We start from the raw sequence: 9,054 nt of genomic DNA, 5'->3' as shown, positions 1-9,054 counted from the left end.
TAAATCTGCAGACATTTTTTTTTAAAAAGAATTATTTATTTTCTGCATAGGAGTACACCATAGCTGTCTTCAGACACACCAGAAAAGGGCATCAGATCCAATTACAGATGGTTGTGAGCCACCATGTGGTTACTGGGAATTGAACTCAGGACCTCTGGAAGAGCAGTCAGTGCTCTTAACTGTTAAACCATCTCTCCAGCAACAGATCTTCAGACTTTTACAAAATGATTTGAGAAGAGGAATTAGCCCAAGAGGAGGAGGCACTTTCTGGAATATTCTCTCTCTCTTTTTTCTCCATATTTGGGACCATATAAACATCCTGTAAGTCCCTGAGTGAGGACAACAAGGACAAAAGGAAGTGACCTGAACAGCAGCCCTTGGCTTCTACAATCGAAAGTGTTGTCTCATTCACAGGCCCCAGTCTGTAGAGCCAAAGACCCAACCCATTCAGTTGGGTTTATGTTTAAAGACGCAACATATCCTCAGATTTTACTCCGAACAGGACAGTTCATTTGAACGTTGCCAAAACCCTAAGCCTTAGTGTTCCACGTGGCCCCGAAGTGTGTTTTTCTGTTAAATTATAATCATCTCACCGGAGTAGATTGATTGTTTCAACAACAGCCATCTATGTCCATTCATAAAAAAAAATAAATAAAGCAAAGTAAATAAATCAACTTCCAAATCGGCTCCTTCTGCAAACACCAGCTGCACAGGAAGAGGAAGGCAGCCTGCGAGCAGCCCCTGGAGCACAGGCTGGGCTGGCGGTGGAGGAGAGCGGAGCCAAGCTGCTGCCAATACCATCTCCAGCCCACAGGAAAGAACTTCGGCGGAAAGCGAGGAGGCAGAACAATTGTGTGAACTTAGCTCCCGTTCTCACCCGCGAACATCTGGCCACCGCGTCATGTGTCATTTATTTGATTCAAATCTGATCTGGGATTACGCACCGTGACACTCTCTTCAAGAGGGCCGGGAAGGACGCCATCAGAGACGAGGGAGCACAGACTCACCTCAGTAGCAGAACAGTGGAGCGGCTGAGAAGCTAGGTTTCTGAAATCACCCATTCATGATGTCCATAATCCTGCCCACTCTTTTAAGGGGAACATCAAATAAAAGCTGGAAGCCAAGAGGTCTCTGGGAAAGCCCTCCTGTTGAGGACCGCAGGAAAAACCAACCGCGGAGGAGGATATCATCTTGGGATTGGCCCTTCGGAGGGAAGAGCACTGCTTTAAACAGTGTGTTTGCAAACACAGATGTCAGGGACAGGCAGTTTATTTTTAGAGTTCCGCATATCACATTTCCCCACACTGATTCCCTTTCTTATCTTCTTCTGCATCAGAACAGCCAAACAGGATTCAAGTGATGCATTTGGATGGCTTAGTTCCCTGCATTGTGTCTAGAGCCTCGAACGCACAGACGCTTAGCTCCAACGTGGCTGGAGTGGCTTCACCCTCACAACTTCCGTCTTTTAACTGGAAGACTTTGGATAACCGTCTCGTGGGCTTATTCACTGGCAGTTACAAATCAGTCTGGTGGTAATTATGCCTGCAGATCAGCTATTAAGTTTATGTGCTTGTCAAAATTTGACTCTATGCTCCATTGAAATGTAATTAGAGCCACTTAGAGCTGGTCAGACGCCAATCTTAAGACTCTGGCTGATCTTGATGACTACAGGATTCGTGTTCAGCTCACCCTGGGACACCCTTTCGCTATTCCACAGACATCAGGGACTGGGAGAGCAGGACACCAAGCTGAAAGGAATGGAAAGCCCTGAGGAGCCAAGGAAATCCAGGGAGGTCAGATGCCAAATCTTACATTTCCTCTGGGCAGAAGCTACTGATGGCAGGATTTTAGATTGGAGGAGACGGGGCTGGCATAGCATACATGTAAGAGACTCGAAGAGTTTAGTTAACAGTTTGCTCTCTCTATAAAACCTCAGACAGGACTTACAATGCACGAACACTGCTCTAAGTGTTTTGCAAGTATGTATTGGTTTTGTTCCCAAGGCAATGTTCTACATAAATACGATCATTATACCCAATTATTAAGTGGGACATTGAGTCATAAAAAATTAAAGTAACTTGCATAGAGCAAGAGGAAGACTTTTAAACATTTCTTCCACCAAATACGTTATTTCCTCTGCTAGAGATGTACCTCCTGCTCCCTGTTTGTTTGGCAAAAACTCTTCCTCCTCCTTCAGCATTGAAACTCAAAGGCCACCTCATCTGCCGTCAATGAACTAGTGACCTGGCCTTGATTCTGACTTCCTCTACCTCCCTGGCGAGGCTTATGCACGTCTCTGCTAGCCATGAACACATTCTGTTTCAGCAATTTAACCACTCTGTCTGTAAGTCAAAGGCCACATCTTACACTTCCTTGGCTTCCCGGTCTCGAGTATATACTGCCTGGAAACCAATGGGCAATCTTGCAAATTCTGCCTCAATCTCCTTATCACTTTATTCTCAGTTGCCTTTTAGGATCCAGCATAGAAAGGAGCTCTTGTAGAAACCATCCTCCCCCAACAGACCTGGGCTATGATGCCTCCCCTGCCTCATTGTCAAGTCACTGTGGTCCTGTGTACAGACTGACAGGACAGTAATACTTGAATGCCTGCCTCAATCACAGTTATTAGGGTCCTAGTCTGCCTCAGTTTACTGCTTTGAACAAACAGAGTAAAACTGATGCCCCATAAGCTTTCTGCATGTTTTTTTTAAAAAGACTGTGTTTGTGTGTCTATCATCTATCTATCTATCTATCTATCTATCTATCTATCTATCTATCTATCTATAGGCAATCTTAAAAAGGAAGTCATAAATTTGAAAGACAGCAAGGGGGAAGGGTACATAGGATTTGGAGGGAGGAAAAGAAAGGGGAAGATAAAATAATTATATATATATATAATTATATATGAATATATAATATGTATTATGCACATGAGGTAATTATAATCTATAATTATATAAATATAGAAAGGATTTTAAAAGATTTATTTTATACCAAATATTTATTTTATTTTATTCTATTTTATTTTATTTGTTTCATATTTTATTGTTTTATATGAATGTGGCTGCCAGGGATTGAACTCAGCTTTGTCAAGCTTGGTGGCAGTCACTTTTACCTGCTGAGCCAGCTCATCAGCCCATGATCTATCTACCTTTGTAAAAATATGAAAAGGAGAAAACTGGAGCTGAAGATGTGACTTATAGGTTAAAAGCACTTGCTGTTCTTTCAGAGGACCCAGGTTCAGTTCCTATCACTCACATGGTAACTCACGACCATCTGTAACCCCAGCTTCAGAGGATCTGATACCCTCATCTGGCCTCCATGAACACCAGGCACACACGTGGTGCACATACATGTATGCAAGCAAAGCATTCATATGTATAAAATAAAAATTAATAAATTCTTTTTTAAAATCCTTCATTTTGCTGATGGGATACACTTGCATTTTAATAGTATTTTTTGTAAAATTAAAAAATATTAGATTGTAATACAAAAGATGGAATCAACTCCTCTTGATTGTTCTTTATATGAGTGCCTTGGTACTCAAGGACCTACCCATTGCTATTAAATAAATGTTTACAAATGTTTTTAAAATAAAAAAAAATAAATAAAGTTGTGCAAAGCTTTGAGGGTTGTCCCAGGCAAAAGTCAACAAGACATTCATCCATTGTAAATTTAGTGATTCATTTTTTTTTTATTGATTTACCTACTTATTTGCTAAAGGAATTATATGTCATCAGTTTTTCAAGAATAGGTATACACATTTCCCCTGGGCAGAACTACTGATGAATCAGCTACTGATTCACTAAAGGAATTAGTCAGTGAACAAATGCAGAAAGTATAAAAGTCACCTGAGTACAACTGGCCAGAGCGCAGAGAGCGCGTGCAGGCTGAGATCCCAGCCGCAATAACTGTCTGTGCCATAAACACCCCAGGGCTCAGGACCCATCACAGAGAGGTGGGCAGAAAGTCGTAAGAGCTCAAGGCTGGGGAGAGCCAGAGTGAAACAGCGTCTTCTGAACATGGCAGGGCCACTGTACTCACGACCACACGGCAGCTGTGGTGCTTATGTAAGACCTGAGCCAGATCAAGCTGGCCAACATTCCAGCACCGAGTGGGTCAGCTCACGCTCTTGAGGAGTCAGAGGGTTGATGGCTTCTGGGAGAGGAACAGTCGGGTCTTTTCAAGGGGATTGTCCTGGTGGGTCAACCAAGCTCCCAAGATGGCCTTGAACCCATGGATGTATGGGCAGAACAGATTGGACTCAGTGGGCTGTGGGAGGGTAAGGGGAGAATCTGAGAGCACTTAGGAGAATAATGGGGGCAAATGTGGTCAATGCACATTGCATGAAGTCCTCCGAGAATTAATAAAAATGTGGTTTTTAAAATCACGTGAATAATTGCATGAATTCAGTTTTCAGTTGTCATAAATGACCACCTTAAGGCACGGCGTCTCTGCCCATGGGTTATAGGCACCCTTTGCTTCCTTGACTATGCGACCTGAGAAAAGTGATGGCTTCTCATAGCTTCCAATTAGAAATGTTTTGAGAATAAAGCCTACTAACACTTGAAAGCCAGAGTTTGGTGAGATGGAGAGGATCCTTTAAATGCTAAAAGCACAAATTTGCAAGCACCCATGAAAGCGCTGGATTGATTTGCTGGAGCTGACACCACAGGATGCTAAAGCTGTCCCTACTGAGCCCCCCAGCCCCCCCCCCCAATTCAGATCGGAGCCAGGGACACAGTAAATGATTGACATTTAAAGCATCCGGATTTGGGTGTTGTTTTTACACAGCAGTCAAGGCTTCCTTTATTTAAGTCATGCCCAGTCGTTATTTAAGTTCTTCTTATTTTTTGCTAGTAAAAATGGAGCTTGCTGGGGAGATGACTCAGCAGTGAAGCGGTTGCTGAGCAAGTGTAAGGAACGGGTTCAGATCCTCAATGCTGTGTAAACACTGGGCATGGCTGTACACATCTACAATCCAAGGAAAGGGGGTAACCAGGAGGCTCTGGGGACTTGTGGGCTGCTAGGGTAGTAAATGGTGATCTCTAGATTCTGTGTGAGACCCTAGCCTAAGAACATAAAGTGGACAAGAAACTGAGGAACTATCTCAACATCAACCTCTGGCCTCCACATATAACCACACAGGTGAATAATGCCCCATCCTATACACACACACACACAGACACACACAGACACACACACAGACATACACATACACAGACACAATACACACACTCAGACATACACACAAACACACACACACAAACACACACACACAGACATACACATACATATACATAGACACAATACACACACAGACATACACACAAACACACACACATATATACACACACATAGACACATATATACACACAGACATACACACACAAATACACACATACCTACACATACACATAGACACACAGACACACACATACAAAAACACACACATATATACACACACATAGACACATGCACAACACACTCACAGACACACAGACACATACATATACACACAGACACACACACTCAAAACAACAGATACACACATACACACTCAGACAGACAGGCAAACACACACATATATACACAGAAACACATACATATATACTTACACACATATACACACAAATAAACACACACAGACACACAGAGAGACAAATACACAGACACACACAGAGACACATACATACACACATACACACACATACAGACACACAGAGACACACACATACATACATACATACATACATACATACTCACACAGACATACACACACACACTCACATTCACACAACACACAGACACAGACACTCAGATACTTACACAGATACTTACACAGACACACACACACACAGACAGACACATACACAGACACACAGACACTCAGATACTTACACACACACACACATACACACACATACACACTGAAGCCTGGTAGTGTGAGCCTTAAGTTTCACAATCACTCCTGGTGGAGATGAGCACAGGATATGATTTAAAGAACTTGTCTCCAGCACGAGGAGAACACGGTCAGTGTGGAGAATACCTGGTGGCATCTGACTTCCAGCCCAGGAGGCAGGTAGAAAGCATGAGGCCTGATGTCAGCCCCCTGGAGAGGAGATGGGGTGGAGGCAGGAGACAAACTAGTAAGGCTGTCTCTGCAGCTGCAGCGAGCCTGTGTCTATCAGTCGAGGAGGGACCACGTCCTCAACACAGAGATTCAGCAGGGGATGAAACAGATGGTTCCTGTCACTTGAGGTCTCTCCAAATAAGTAAACCATGCAGTGTGTCAGACACTGACGGCTTCTCTGGAGAAAACCAGTGAAAGGGGGGAGGGGCTGAGAGCACCTGTGGTTTGCCAGTTTAGGAGGGAAGTCCTTCCTGAAAAGATAAGAGTGATTGATGACTCAAAAGCAGGGGGTAGGGAGGAGGGGAAAGAGAGGAGGAGAAGGGAGGGGGAGAGGAAGGTAGAAGGGAAGAGGAAGGGGAAGATAGAGGAGGAGATAAAAGGGGAGGTACAAGGAGAGGGAGAATGAGAGAGAAACAATGGTGTATATGTTGGACACAAAAGTCGAGAGCAAGTGCCAAGGCTCCCAGACAAGAACATTTATGAGTGTTGAGGGAGCAGCAAAGACAGCCAAGTGGCAAACAGGGAGTGACTGGGGGTATTGCAATGGTGGGGCTCTCTGCCTGTGTGGCAGTCTGTGTCAAAGGTTGGCGGCTTAGCTTCAGCCTGTTCATAAGTCTACAAGATGGGCATAGCTTGGCGGGGGCAACTTGTCTCTATTCCATGGGACATTAGCTGCGATAGCCTTGGAACGTACATGTTGGCTATAAACCGGAAGCTCTGTGTGGAACTATTAGCTGGGGACCTCCATCCTATCTACGTAGGATGCTCCCCAGGCTTAGACTGCCTTACCCATGGTAGCCATGTCCCAGGAGCAAGTGTTCCACACGACAGGCCACAGAAGCTGCCAGAACCTATTCGTGAAAGAGGTCATGAAGGCCAGAAAGGGAGGTCCCCTGCCTCTCACTGGGAGGCATGGCAACTAAGTTATATATCACATTTTAAAACTGCTATAGAGAACACATATCTTTAATACCAGCACTCAGGAGGCAGAGGCAGCCTGATTTCTTTGAGTTCAAGGCTGGCCTGGTCTACATCGTAAATTAAAGGCCCGCCAAAGCTATGTAGTGAGACCCTGTCTCAAAACCAAACCAAACCAAACCAAACCAAACCAAACCAAACCAAACCAAACCAAACCAAACCAAACCAAACCAAACCAAACTAAACCAAACCAAACCCCAAATCTTTTTTCCTGGAACTTTTTGAACATGGCCGTAATTAAGTGTAGGGTAGGTATTTGCATCCAATGCTCTGCTATCCCTAATATCGTTTGGAAAATCTGTCAGGCTGGAGAAGTGGCTTAGCAGTGAACAACACTTGCTGCTTTCCAGAGGACCCAGGTTCCAATCCCAGAACCCACATGGCAGCTCACAACTCTCTGTACTTGAGTTCCAGCGGACCCAACACCCTCTTCTGACCTCTATAAGAATCCAGCATATCTGTAGTGCACAGACATACATGCAGGCAAGCACTTATAAAATTACAAGTAATTAAATCACTTTAAAATTGATGTAGAGAAGGGAAAAGAAAAAGGGATGCATACACACATGAGACTGTCTGTCTAAGGACTGAGCCTTGAGATTCCCCGGCATCTCTTGGGTCTTGGGAAGGAGATGCGGATGAAGCAGTAAAGGATGCTGAGAAAAAGCAGCCGGTTGGGAGAAAAAACAGGGAGTGGAATGGCTCATGACACCACTGGAAGGAGGGTGCTAAGCAGTAGCAGATAGTCACCTTCCTGATGGGGCTGATGGGGACTGGGTGAAAACCGAAGTAAAGATGATGGGGACTCAGCAAAGTAAAGATGAACGAAAAGTTCAAAGACAGTGTCAAAGCCCCATCACGTGGGGTCGGTAGAATGTGGGTGGAAATGGAGGGCGATTCACAACTTGTTCAGGGGTTTAGTGATCAAGAGAAGAATGCATGAGGTTAGATTGGAGGAAGAACTGGGACAAAGGAAGGTCTGGGTGGGAGAAATAACAATGTTCATAGGTTGTTGGATGAAGCCAAGAAAGAGGGAAAAAAATCCAGAGGGAACAAGGACTGTAGTAGCAATGCCTGTGGGCAGCTAGAGGGCGTGGCTTTGGCTGGGGGAGTGGTTTGTTCATTCACAGTCGTTGGAGAGTATGTGGAGGTGGCGTTTGAAGTTCTTTTCTGATTGCTTCCATGTTCTGCTATGAGAAGATAGGATTAGGGCCCTTCTGCAAGGATGCAAATGGAGGTTACGGAAGCGTGAACCATGAAAGTTCACACTTGCTGTCGGCAATTCTGAACTTCAAATGACACTCAACAATGACCTTAGCTTCTCCAGCTAAATTCAGCTGCACAGAAGAGGCAGAGAATTACAACTAACCATCAGTGGGTTTGTTTCCAAGTTCATAAAATGAAACATAAGAGAGAGGTAAGGGATGGAGTGTCTATGCAGAAAACGTTTAGCCGTTGATCTTGGAAACCAAGCTGAGTCAGGAGGGAAATGGGGACCCAGCTGAGGTGAAGGCCCAGGTAATGGCTCATGTCTGTGGGGCTGGAGACTTGGAGGAAAAACAGAGGCAAAGAGCTGGAAAGATAAGGATCCGGTGAGAAGGAGGGGTGGTTGAGCAAGCTCATAGCGGGTTATAGTGATGGAGAATGTTCGCGACACAAGTGGAGAGCTGTGTCATGGGATGAGAAGACACTGAGATGCTGGGTAAGAAGAACATGGTGAACAGAAATCAATGAGTGGGATCCAAGTTGGCACCCAAATGTGCAGGAATCTGCATTCAAGTGTAATATAATAAATTTTAATAGAAAGCTGGAAGTCAAAAATAAACACAAAAAAGAAAATGAAACTATATGTTATTCTCCTACCCATGAAAAACCTCTCTCAATAACTAAGGATGTATCAGCCCATCTGTGCCTTATATATGCGTGCCTTATACAAAAATGAG

The 9,054-nt window shown here is 44.3% G+C and overlaps 1 long non-coding RNA gene across 1 annotated transcript; it reads left to right on the top strand.

The window, feature by feature from the left end:
• Positions 1-986: 986 nt before the first annotated feature.
• Positions 987-3,609, top strand: LOC110293943. The gene is made up of 4 exons (XR_002377898.1): positions 987-1,232; positions 1,337-1,532; positions 1,672-1,883; positions 3,072-3,609. It is a non-coding gene; the product is annotated as an uncharacterized LOC110293943 (long non-coding RNA).
• Positions 3,610-9,054: the final 5,445 nt, after the last annotated feature.

The sequence above is a fragment of the Mus caroli genome, chromosome 5, assembly GCF_900094665.2.
Source record: "Mus caroli chromosome 5, CAROLI_EIJ_v1.1, whole genome shotgun sequence".
NCBI lineage: Eukaryota > Metazoa > Chordata > Mammalia > Rodentia > Muridae > Mus > Mus caroli.
This window is presented reverse-complemented; position numbering and strand designations above follow the sequence as displayed.